The 13,550-nt window shown below is 43.0% G+C and overlaps 1 non-coding gene across 1 annotated transcript; it reads left to right on the forward strand.

Moving 5' to 3' along the window:
• Positions 1-343: 343 nt before the first annotated feature.
• LOC132525042 (small nucleolar RNA SNORD93) lies at positions 344-414 on the forward strand. The gene has a single exon (XR_009542171.1). It is a non-coding gene; the product is annotated as a small nucleolar RNA SNORD93 (small nucleolar RNA).
• The last annotated feature ends 13,136 nt before the right edge of the window (positions 415-13,550 follow it).

The following is a 13,550-nucleotide window of genomic DNA, read 5'->3' on the forward strand; positions in this document are numbered from 1 at the left end:
AGTATTGGCACTTAGTTCACTACTTATTTTACTCCTGGCTGGAAATGACGGTAGATTCCCAGTGTCAGGAAGTTTGGAGAATGTAGCTGTTTTAAAGGAACTCTACTTAAAGGTAGCTTTTTATTCATCAAAGGTAGCTAGCTGGTAGGTAGCCCAATAAAAGACTCTTTACCAAACACACACATATACACACACACAAAACCATAAAAAGTTAGCATATGATATTCTTAACATTGTTTTTCTCAATTTCCTACCAGGCTCAGTCCAGTTCAAGATGCTGGCAAACAGGTATGGACCAAATGGAAAGAATTTGGCTTGAGTTAATAAATACGAATAGAATTCTTGGCCAAGGATGAGAACTCTAATCTGATTGGATATCCTGCTCTGATGGGTTAAAGGATTTACCTGAGGCCAACTTGATAGGTAGGAATTTATTAAGTACAATCACACCCCTCCCCACCTTTAAAAAGTATGTTTTAAATAAAATGGTGGTGGGGGGCTCTAGTAAATAGGTAATAATTTATTATGCCCAGAAAAAGGTGGTTGCGGGGGGGGGAGGATTTTTAAGTGATTGGCATCTAATCTTTCAAGATGTTTATCTTTGGCAATGGTGGCCATTTTGAGTTAGAATCTTCCAGAGGCAGAGGGTGAATTGCTAGCATTAGTAAAATAGGATTTTGAGTTGAAAAAAAATTTTTTTTTCATTTTTATGTCAGAACATTACTATGCCTGTGTTGACAATGTGTAGTACATTGGGGAATTCATTTTCCTTAACCTGCACTGCTTTTGTGAACATAGTCTAGACACTGTATTTTCTTAATAGCATCTTATAATTGCTGCTCTAATTACCTACTGTGATACTTCTCTTACAGGGCTGGTGCTTGAAAGCTTTTCGAGGAGACAAGGTGTATTTGAACATGTGACGATTGATATATACAGAGTAGAGGTGTTCGCTTACTGTCCCTTTCATGGTGGTAGCAGGGGAGGACTTTTGAAAAGGTGCCAAATATCTGCAAGAACATGTATCTGCCCCATAGAGAATTTCTGTAGAATTCAACTCCATTTAAACTATTTACAATCATTTTTCTGCCAGCCAGCCCCAGCCTGCAGCTCAACATAGTAACTAGACTAGCTATTCTATCAATACAGCTATCTTAAGAAAACTGTCAGCTGCTTGAATTTACAAAGGTTAGTTCTAAATCCCATACTTTTGACTATTCTAAACATTGTATGTTTCAAAGTATCCTTTTAAAAACTTGTTTTTTTGTGCTTACAGTTTTTCCTATAATAGATTATTTTGATTAAGTTTGACCCCTTTGACAGATCAGTGGATTCCTAAGGATCAGGGAGGAGTTTGTTGCATAGGGTTTGGTCGGGGGTGGGTGTTGAAGAACTGCTCTACACCTTGATTATGGTGCTGTTTGCCTTTGTCAAATTTTGGAGTGAGTTTTACTGAATGTAAATTCAACTTCAATAAACATGGCTTTAAAAACTTACCCTTTCTGGCATCTTAATGACATTTCCAATGAAATCTGTGGGAAGACAGTCTTAGGTCAGTAATTGAATGGTTTACTGAAATTAGAGTGGCAAAAACATCAAAATTACCTTGGGGTCATGTAAGTGACTCGTGCACAAGTAAATACTCAAGAAACAATCAGTGTATATCCTCACCTATCAAGGGTGCACAGGTTCTCTCTATGGATGGTTCAGGCAACAGCACATACTCATTGTCTTAACAGCTGCATTTTCAATCCCATTTGGCAGGGTGTGAGCGGTCTGGCACTTCTCTGCATCTCCTGACAATGTATACTAGTGGCGACATGGTAGCAGAAAATGAAGTGAGAAAATTGTTACCCAACAAAATTTAGAAGGGCTTTGGCCAATACTGGCTAAAACAGGGAATTAAGTGAGAGAATTAAGGAGTAAGTGAGGTTCTAGGTGCTGAGTAATTGGGTTTGGGTTAATCTCAAAGCTTGATGCATAAGTCACATGGATTACTTTTTCTCTGGGGATATTCAAGGGTGTTTTTGAAAAGAGGGATGGAGACTTCCCTGGTGGTCCAGTGGTTGAGGCTCTGAGCTTCCACTGCAGGGGACACTGGTTCGATCCCTGGTTGGGGAAGTTCCACATACTGCGCAGTGTGGCCAAAAAAAAAAAATTAAAGCAATAAACAGTTAAATAAGATGTTATTTCCTTAAAAAAAAAAAAAAAAGAACGATGGGCCACCCTTGGGCCATCTTGCCTGTAGGATGAAGCAGTGCCTTCAGATGCCTCCTTGTGCTTCCAGGTGTGGTACCTAACCTGTTCCATCTCCCCCCAACTCCCTTCCCTGTACCGTGGCAATACAGAGTTATCTAGCACCTTGATTAAGTACAGCCCAGGGTCACCAAAGTGAGTTGCAGCCAGTCCCAGGGCTGCAGTCAACTTGCCCTCCTTGGCATAGCACATGCCTGCATGTTGAGAAGAGCTAAAGCAAGAGTGAAAAGATGGCCAGCATGACTATTAAAATTACCAGGCCATTCTTTTGTGCTCAGGTGCAAAAGAGGAGAAGTGAAGCAAATCTGGAGCTAAATGAAATGTTTTCAGAGGATTTATTAGTTCCAAGGGAGGAGTTATGGTCATGAAGAGAATCTTTATGACTATAAAAGAAAATGTGATTGGAATATAATTCTATTCAATGGTTATGGTTTCACTGAAAATGTCAAATCTTATGTAAGAACTCCAGTCACTAACCTCCCCAGATGTGACTTGCCTGGTATTGGCAGTAGTGCCATCACTATGTCAGTTCAGGTAGATTGAGTCATATAATTAGATTCAAGAATGTGCATACTCCATTTTTAAAGACAAGTAGTTTTTGTTTCTTAAAAGCAAGCAGGTCTTGGGACTTCCCTGCTGGTGCAGTGGATAAGACTCCGCACTCCCAATGCAGGATACCCGGGTTCAATCCCTGGTCAGGGAATTAGATCCCACATGCATACTGCAACTAAGAGTTCACATGCCACAACTAAGACCCTGTGCGATTAAATAAATAAATATTTTTTTTAAAAAACAGGTCTTTATAGTTCAAGAGAATATTCCAAACTAAGGTATGTATTTTTTTTTGAGGTTCCACAAACAAATATTTATATAATTTGGTAAATATCTACTATGTTTCCCTTGTGTGTTAAGTCCTGTGATGGATAATTCCTGCCTTTATGGAACTTACACGGTGTGGTTTATCTGTGACACTTTGTAAGATGAAGCTGGTTAGAATGTGCCTCCCTCAACTTCTCTTTTAAGGAATAACTTCACTCAGTATCTGAGTCAATATCTGAAAGATTCAATTGTTAGGACAAACTATAAAGAGACTATTATATCTATGTATACCCCCACCACATTCCCAGAATGACTTGGGGTGGCTTATAAACAAATGGCAAACAGTACAATAATTAGAGGAGGGAATAAAAGCTCAGCAAGAAGAGAGCAGGGTATAAAACCAAACCATTAGACCTCATGCTTTAGGCTCCCGCCAGTTTGGCTCTGAGCTTCCTAGGAGCCAGAGGAAATCCGGTTGGCAAATTTGTCATTTGGCACTTGAATATAAATTTTAAATGGACAAGGTGGAGGGGGCAGGGTCATTTACATTCTAGGCTCCCTGGAACTCAAGTGAGAAGATGCTTTTTCTCCCTCATGATCTGAAGTACCTTGAAGGAAGAAGTAGAACAGAGAAGGTGTCCAGATAACGAAACAGGGGGATCTAGAGATAGTAAAGACTGAGGCATTTGACCAGGGTAGTAAGGTCAGTCAACCAGTGACCCCTGTGAGCCAAGGTCAGGGATAACACCTCAAGAGGAAAGCCATGTTGAGAACAAATAAACAGCCAGAGATGTGTGTGAAAGGCTTATTTTAATTTTGTACTCATAAGGATTGCCTTTCCAAAATTTACCTTGTGTTCATAAACTGAAAAGTTCTGATTCTGATATTTTGTTATAAAATTGTGACTTATCTGGGACTATGCAACCACGGCTAGAAAGCCCCCTGCTTGAGTTTGTCTGTACGGCAAGGGCCAATTATCTTGAGGTACCCTTCCCAGTTGCCATCTGCATTTCCAGAACAGCTGCACATCAATCTGTTTCAGAGGTAAACAGACAAAATCCAGTCAGTTCAGGTTGATGTATGTCACCATGATTTGTTTCTGGAAAACAGATCAGAATGTTGTAGTTGATGGAATGATTTTCCAGTTGGACAAATGCTCTGGCATGTTACCTCCACTACCCGGCAGAAGAGAGCCCACTGTATCATTTATAGGCTTCCTATAGTGGAGAAATATGTGGAACTTTGGGAATCATCACAGATGATTCCCAAACTGTACTCCAGTACAGTAGCCACTAGCCACATGTGGCTATTGAGCGCTTGAAATGTATCTAGTGCAAACTGACGTGCTGAGGTGTAAGAAACATCAGCTTTGGAAGAATTAATCTTTTTTAAAGATGCATCTACAATCATTTGTATTATTTTTTAGATTTCACAGATATAGAAAACAAAACTTGTGGTTACCAAAGGGGAGAAGGAAGTGGGAAGGGACAAATTAAGGGTATGGGATTAACAGATACAAGTTGCTATATGTAAAATAGATAAGCAACAAAGATATACTGTATAGCACAGGAAATTATACCCATTATCTTATAGTAACCTAGAGTGGAATAAAATCTGCAAAAATACCGAGTCACTATGTTATATACCTGGACCTAACACAATACTATAAATCAACTATACTTCAATAAAAAAGAACGTAAAATCTCAGTTTTATATTGATTACAAGTTAAATGATAGTATTTTAGAAATATATTATTAAAATTATATAAATGACTTGCATTATATTTCTGTTGGGTAGTACTGGTCTAAAACATGAAATATTCATGGAAACATGGAGATAGTCATTCCATGATCCAATATAAACATGTTGCTGTCCTACTATACAAGGCCTGGAGGAAAAGCAAGAGTAAAATTTGCGCTTAAAATGCAGAATTTACAGGTAAGCAGCTAATTTTTCAAGGGCAGGAGGTGCAGGTGTAGGGAGCCAGTGGTACTTAGAAGACTTGACATAAATTCTACATAGAAGACTTGACATAAATTCTACACTCAAGCTGCTAGCACTTCTGGAGGTTTTAAATAAAAGACTTCAGGATGGATTTATTAAACACTCGTTCCGAGACTCGCCTGTGCAAGTACTTGTGTGTTCATTGGGATAATCAAGGGCCAGGAGATGTGATGTGCTACCTCCTCAAAATACAGTCTCCTTAGTGAAGAATTCATGTGAGGAACAGTTCTGGTTTCCCGACCTAGTTGGTTGTGTGTGTGTGTGTGTGTGTGTGTAGTAACGTAGCCTTTCAGATTTTTTCTTGGAAAAGGAAAGATTGGGGGAGGTGGCACCATAAGTACTACCAGAACTTATATACAGCACAATTTTTTTCAAAGTACCTTATGTTAAGCAAAATGTTCACAAAATTCTCTCCTTCCCTTGTTTTCACTCAACTCAGCTCTAAGAAGCAGGTCTGTGTAAAATTCCCTTTTGTAATTTCCTTACTATGAATGACTTTTGGTCATTTTTGTCTTTTAACAATAGGTGGATTTTTTCCTTTAGGTTTCACGTTTCCTTTAAGCAGTGGTTCTTAAGAGGGGGTATGGGGGGAGGAGTATTTTACCCTCCCTGGGGACACTGGGTAACGTCTGAAGACACCTTTGATTCTCACAAGTGTGTGGTTGGGGGCTGCTCCCTCCATCTAGTGGGTAGAGACCAGAGATGCTGCAGAGTGTCCTACAATGCACAGGACAGCCTCGACACCAAAGGAGTATCTAATCCAAAATGTCAACAGCGCAGAGCTTGAGAAACCCTGTCTTAGAAAATCATTCCCAACAGCACCAACCTGCTAAGGTGGTACTGAGTGTGCTACAGGCTACTCCCCAAATGTGACTCCCCCACGACCCCCAGAAAGGTTCTCTGTACTTTGAGGCCCGAGGAGCCTTCATTGCTAGCCTCATTGTTCTCACTGCTAAGTGAATTTCTATTCCACAGCATTTACAAAGAAGCAATTCATTATTTAAAGCAAAGAGCTATATGGGTTTTCTAGGCTCCCCAGAAGATAGTTTTAGTGTTGATTGATTGCTTCTAAGCAGCCAGAAACTCAAATTTTACTCATCACAAACTAGTGGTTTTCTTAATCAGAGATGGTCAAACTGGATGTCTTAGCTTGATTGCTGAGACGAAGCCTGCCCACGTCAGCTGAGGGATCCTCAGATCCATGGCCTGACGCTAGACCCCAGAAACCACCCAAAGGTTGTTACCATGATTGAATTCAACAGATAGCTTCAGTCCTTGTGAGGGGCACACAGCCCATCAAAAGGACGTTCACAAACCAGCTGTAGAACAAAAACCCAAGGAACTGAGACCAAACATCACTGACCGTGATCTAACTCTAATTTTAATACTGACCAGAAGATCCTGCCTAATTTTAGAACCCAAAGAACAATAAAAACCTGAAAACGTTGAATTGTGTTGGTAAAATTAAAACAAGCCCCTTCAAGTTGTCTGGAGTGGAATCTGAGTTGTTAATGGGCATGCCACGAGTCAGACCCCAGTCAAACTCTGGCTAGTAGCCATCGCCCCAAAGATGCATTTAAAGCAGTTGATGCTATTGCCAAAGGTGATGGTGACATAATTGCTCTCAAATGTAGCAGTGGAACAAGGTAAGCACCCAGTAGCAACTCGGGGGAAATCACCGGAAACAGTGAGATGGGGCCAGTGTTAGTAAGGCTCTGAGTGGTCAGAGGTGCTGCCTACCTCTCAGGTTGAAGTGCTCTTCTTCGCTGTCTTCTGAGCATGGGCATTTGTAACCTTACTCTTCCTTGCATTAAAAAAATACAGCACAAACAGGATGGAGGTGAAGACCAGCATGCCGAACACGCTGCGGGGCCAGCGTGACCAGGACGAAGTGGATGAGGTCCGTGAGGTAGTTCAGGGAACACTGCACACCGTTCACAGCTCCTCGCTCTGTTTCCAGAATGTTCTCCTGAAGAAGCTGGGTCACAGTGAGGTCAAAGGACCAAAGACCTACAGGGCAGCAGTGTGGGGGGAGAAGAAATGGAAAGAGATGTCAGAGACCTCGGGGAGGATTCTGGCTCTTGCACTGACTGGCACGGTCACGCTGGGTCAATGAAGCTTTCGGCGGCTCAGTTTCTCAGCCGTGAAATGGGACTCTTTAGATCCCATCTCACTGGAGGATTACATGAGACGGTGCTGTGAAGTGGGCAGCATCATGCCTGGCACGGTCAATAATTTGTGGTAGTGTAAATTGTATTTTTGAATCACCATCACCACCATTATCACTAGGTAGCGATATAACTTCATTTTAGATGTATCTATGTATGTCTCCATTCCACTCCAAAAATGGTTCGGACAGAGAGCAAAGTCTTGAGCTTCACATCCTGCTCCAGTTCCGCGTGTTTCCTCCTCCCTCCTGATCTGGCAGAGGAGGAATGAGCTTCCTCTCCCCTCCCCCACCTGTAACCACATTAAGAGGCTACATTTGATTACACTTCAGAAGCAGCCTCAGGACCTGCCGTACAGGCACCACATAAGTCAGAAACCAGGTGGCAATGCTGTCCTTGAGGGCCAGTCCCGGGGGCTCTTGTGCCTGCTCCCAGCTTCCCCCTATAGTTGGTTTCCTTCTGGATTCTCCCTGAGATCCAGCGCTGGCCCTGCAGAGGCCTCTCGTGTGCCGCTGTCCTGATCTCTGGACTGAGCTCTGAACTCAAGAATTATTTGGGTTGAATATGCCGTGTCCTCCAGTGTCTGCCTTTGCAGAGCATTGGCCAGGCCTTCTGTCCTCCTAGGCTGCCCTTGTCACCCTGCGGTAGCCCGCACCTGGGACCCTGGGCCAGGCTCCCCACTCTTCTAGGCCGTCCCAACCACCCGGCATGGCCTCGAAGCCTCAGGGTTTGGTCTGCCAAAGGACTCTGACCTGGAGCTCACCTATAAAACCCACACGCCTGGCCCCTAACAAGCAGTGCGGACAGGTCAGAGGTATTTATAAAACGCTGCAGCTGCACAATGTGCAGCTCTGGAAGTGAGGGCTGATTCTGCACTGACAGAATTATTTGTAAATTGAGGGCATACAGAGTCGCAGTTCTTAGATTTTCAAAAGCAAAGTGACTTTGGGGTAATATGTCAAATCCTGCTGTAGCCAGAGTTCTGTAACTTCCTTTCCACTAAGAATGGCAACAAGTATATACTGAGCCAATGTCTCGGGTGAGCTCTGTGTCTGGGGATCCGTGGTAGACAGCAAGGTGGCCACAGGCCACTGGTCCTGGTGAGACACACGTCATCACGGCCACCAGGCCTGACCATGCTAACCACGCTAACACAGGGACGATACTATATCCTTTGGGGGCACTGGTACTTTTATCGGGTGCAGTTTTGACCACACCACCAACCCTGGAGTGATTTGTAATTCTGCTGGGAATAAATGTGAATGGCATTCGCTGGCAGTGGGTGTGCGGGATTCAGTCAGCATCCGTGTCACTCGGCATCGTGGTTCTTGATCTCACTGTCCACACCACACTCCACGCTCACACAACAACGCTTGTGAAAGCACCGCAATCACAGCCAAGATATAAAAATGATGATGACGACTGAAGATGAGAGTTAATATTCATTTTTAACAAATAGCTCCAATACCTGTGCCTTTGATCCTTTCCTTCCACCACCCGCCACAACACTCTCCCTGATGGGTAGGTACTATCATTACTATCCCGTCTTACAGACAAGGAAACAGGGACACAGGGAGCTTAGGTAACGTGCGAACATCATGGGCAGCCTGGCTCCACATCCTGAGCTGTCTCCCTTGTGAGTGTCAAAGGTGTTATGGTGTGTCTGGCATCCTTATCAAGGGTCAGCAAAAAGAACTGCTATTGCCATAGAGAAAAGCCCGAAGTTTCTCTCGTACTGAATGCTTCTCCAGACTGTAGGCATTGCCAATGAGATTTCACGTTCTCTAAATGTGATGTTTCCTTTGTGTCAGGAAGAGCCAGTTGGACTTCTTCTTTTTTTTCCCCCCCTTAGAACTAGTTTATTATCATAATACTATGTGAATTGTGTAAATCTTAAAAATGGCCAACCTGCCCTCTGTCGTTCATGCAATTAAAGGCTGGGAAGTACAAGCCAAATAGCCTAATAAAAGATAATTCACCTGTCAGGTCCTTCACTTAAAATATTTTAGAGGTTGGGTCATCTCCAGATGAAAGAACAGGTTTCTAAATCAGCTATTTGGAATTAGGAACAGTTCCTTTCTCATACATGCACATTACATCAGAGGAAAGAGGTTCCCAAGCTAGCCCGCGGTTTTATAACCTCTGGAATTGGACTGACAAAACTCTCATTTCTCCTCTCCCAATATTCTCAAGATTCTGTGGACCAAGGGCTTCTGGGTCTCCTTGATAGAAAGCAGAAAGGTATCCCCAAACCCCATGCCCCCACCCCACTGTGGGCCCAAGGGTGAGAAGGGGAAGCTCTGAGCCCCAGGAGGGCAGGGACCTTGCAGGAGCCCAACACCTGGAGTCGGGGCTGAGGTTCACAGCAGAGGCAGGCAGGGAGATGCTGAATGAAGGGGGAAGACACGGTCGGTTCAGCCTTTGATCCTCTCCTTCCACCACCCGCCACGACACTCTCCGCTCCCTCATTTTTGCTCTGGGGATGGGGGATCCCCTGGCTCTGAGCTGTGGCCTTGAGGTTGGACTGAGGGGAGGGAGCAGGGCTTGGGCAAAGAAATGATGCTCCTGGGTGGAAACCGGATCACAGGGAGTCCATGTCTAAGAGCAAGGTCCAGACTCTTCCCAGACTGGGCATCTGCAGGTCGAATCACTCGGGGCCAATATGCTGTTAATCCCCATCAGTGTTGATACCCAATATGTTGCTGCTGAATTCATCAGGCATAAAATGACCAAAACAATTTTTTAAACACCCTAACCAAATCATATATGTCCTCACTGCCAGGTATGAATGACATTTGGTTGGTGGCAGAGTTCCAAGACCAAGTTCTCAGGGGAGACAAGCTTGCAGATGTTCAGAGTCAGGCACCCTGTCTCTGGGAAAGGATTTCCCTCCCCTTCCCCAGGCAGCTAAGGAAAGCTCTGGCGCCACCAAGCTGTCTTCTTTCCCCTCTCCCATCCCACTTCCGCGGGGAAAGGACCCAGGTCAAAATATTCCTTCAATGTGGATGCCATTTGTAGCATTTACATGCTTAACTCCTGGAAATAACTATTTTCACTTCCCCAGATCTCCACATCTCCACATTTCGGCTTTTGCACAACTTCCCACCCCGCCTAGAGCACTCTTCCCTCTTCATGTCACCTGCCGAGCTTGCCCTTCAGGGATCTCTTAATTGTGCCTCCCACTGGAAAGGCTTCCCCGGCTCCCAAGACCAGATCTGGTATCCCTCCTATGTGTCTCCAATCCTCTGTCCTTCTCTAACATCGCTCCTGTCACTTTGTGTTGTTGGCCATTGCTATTTACTCACTCTTTGGTCTCCCATCCAAACTGTACACTCAGTGGGGCTAAGACCTTGTCTGATTAAACCACTCATGTATCCCCAGTGTCTAGGACAGTTCTTGTCACATAATGGGTTCTTAGTGAATGAATGATGAAGACTGACAACGACACAGTGGTGAGACCATGAAATGCTTCTACGATTACTTAGCAACATCACAGGCTGCAGAATCCTGTGCCACACATGACCCACCGCTCACAATTCCTGCCAGGATCACACCCGAGAAGAGCAAGGTGATGGAGATGTAAGGGAAGTCCCAGAATTGCTCTTGAAAGAACCCAGACTAAGACAAACAGTAAATTCAGGAAGGTGGACATTGACAGGAGAGGGAAGACACGGGAGAGAGTAAAAGACAAAACTGCACATGCTTGAGATGTGGTAATGAACTCTTGGAAAGAGTGGTGGATATTTCCTCTGGTTATTTTTCTGAAGAAGCAGATATTCATGAAAAGGAAATGACAAATACCTTTCCATCTTCCAGGACAGAATAGGCAATGATTGCAAACAGATTTTTAAAGTACATAACAAGTTGTAAGAAGTATTTAGCACAAATTAAGACAAACTCCAAAAAGGACTAGAAGAGCCAAATAAGGCCATTCCATGAAGGAAGGAGAGAGGGTCAGGTATGCTAAATCGACTCTAGCCCAAGAACTGTGGGAAGGGTGAATTTGGTTATAGAAAAGAATTTATTGCCATAGCAGGGTTTTTTGGTAAAGATAACAATAACAATGAAAAAAACAGCCAACATTGCCTTAAGTTCTACTCTATGCAGAAGGAAATAGGGCTTTATGTAGACTATCTTAGCTAATCGCTTCCCTAGGGCTTTATGTAGACTATCGTATCTAATCGCTTCCCTGCCATCAGTTCTGTTATTTTTATCCTTACTTTACAGATAGTGAGACACAGCGAATTTGAATAAATTAGCCACACATGGTCACACAACTAAAAGTGATAGATGGGAAGATATAGCTCGTCCTATCTATCTATCTATTTACCTATCTATCCATCCATCCATCACTTAAATATGTATATCTATTTACCTATATCTATAAATACTTATATTTTATCCATACAGTGAGATCTGGTGAGCTTTAATTGCAAAACAACTTGAGAGAAAATATAATTATAAGAAGTCCAGGACCTGCACAGCAGGAGGAAAGGCATCACAGCCTGAGGGGGGCCTCGGAGTGTGGAGTTCTGGAGTCTGGACAGTCGGTAAAAGAAGCCTACCCAAAAAAAAAAAAAAAAAGAAGCCTACCCATCTTTCCTCAAGAAACTATACCAAACTGAATTAGAATTTCCTCATCTTAATTACAACTATCCAAAGTGATAATCTCACTTGTCCAGTTTAAGTCAGGTGTCAATACCAGGCTTACTCAATCATGCCTGACAGGAGACCATCAAGAAGGAGGATTTTTCTTGTCACTTAAGAGCACAATTTGGGGACCATGGATCAAGAATGTGGGAATAATGGGAAGCTATCTAAACTGGCCAAATTGGGAAAATCAACCCTAGCTTTCAGTACAGTATTAGACATCACAACTGCAAGACCCTCATCTCTATCTGTTTTTAGGATTCTTGAGTTTATTGATTGAGATAAAAATATGATTTCATTTTCATTTGTCTTAAACTTAGCTTTTGTTTGAAACTGACTTTACCAACTCAACTTCTGTGCTTACCTGAAATGTCTGTGATTTGCAACTTAGTTTCACATAATCAACAATAAAGCAAAATTGCTTAAAGATACAATTTTTGAAAAATTATTAGTCGACTGGCTGTATTTTTTCCATGATTGTTCTCCCATTTGGTACTGTATTACATTTCTCTTTAAAATTCTCATGCTTAAAATAAAGTAATAGGTAAAAATAACCATAAATAAAGTGAGCATCCATTTTCAGAGATATACCAATCCAAAAAAAAAAAAGAAAGAATTCCAGAAAGAGAAACTGAGGTCAGAAGCAATGCCTGGGCTGTGTTGCCCAGGCAGATGGGCAACATTGTCAATAGGCAGGTATAGCTCTTATCTTGAGAGAATGGGGTCATATTTACTGGCAGGTTTACTTTTCTGTCATCCTCATCCTGATGATAAGCAATTTCTGATTTAAAAAACACTGCTGATAGCAGGGATGGCCAATTTATCTATTGTCTTGACCAAAAAACAGCCCATATTCCCTGACATAGTTGTCTCTCTAGTTTAGCGTCTTTAGGAAAGAGGCTTATGATAAAATAGGAAGGAGTATGCCCTAAGGACCATGGAATAGGTTTTGCAGGCTGTAAACTGCACGGTCTCCAGGGAGTGCTACTCACAGTGGAAACTCACTTAATGGAGCCCCTGGAGTTGTGTAGTGTACAATCTGTGTAACTGTACATGGCAGACCCCCCTGCTTCCACCAACCATATGAACTGAATAACAAATGGCACTATTGGAGTCTTCTCACTTCTCACTGTTTGAGGCACATTTGCAGACAGAATATTAAGATTATAGTTAGACACAAGCTCTGAAAAGCAGAAATGAAGCATTGACATAAAGGAGGGGGAAAAAAAAAAGCAAGCGCTGTCTCTGAGTTTACATTGCCTTGAATGTTCACAGCCTCCTGTCGCCTTTCTAGGAAGTGCCCCCGTTTGTCGCTGGGGTTTTACAGCCAATTGGGGAACTAGTTGAAAAACCCTGGATAGAAATAGAAACTCAACAAGAAGTGAAACCAAGCTCCATCCCAGAATGAAACCACAACCGATCACATGAGATGCCCATGTCATCACCTGGCCCATGAACAGGGGAGCAGATATATTGATGATCTGGTCCAGCCGCCAGACAGCTGCATTCATCCCTGTAAGTGACAGGACGGAAACACTGCAACTCAGTGCATGAGTCTCTCCTCCTGGTGAATTTAATGTCGTGTATTTGCTAGATTTGCGAGCCCGCACTGGGTGAATGGCAGTGAAAACAGGAAAGATCCCTTTTAGTCT

Source organism: Lagenorhynchus albirostris, chromosome 8, assembly GCF_949774975.1.
Source record: "Lagenorhynchus albirostris chromosome 8, mLagAlb1.1, whole genome shotgun sequence".
Lineage (NCBI taxonomy): Eukaryota > Metazoa > Chordata > Mammalia > Artiodactyla > Delphinidae > Lagenorhynchus > Lagenorhynchus albirostris.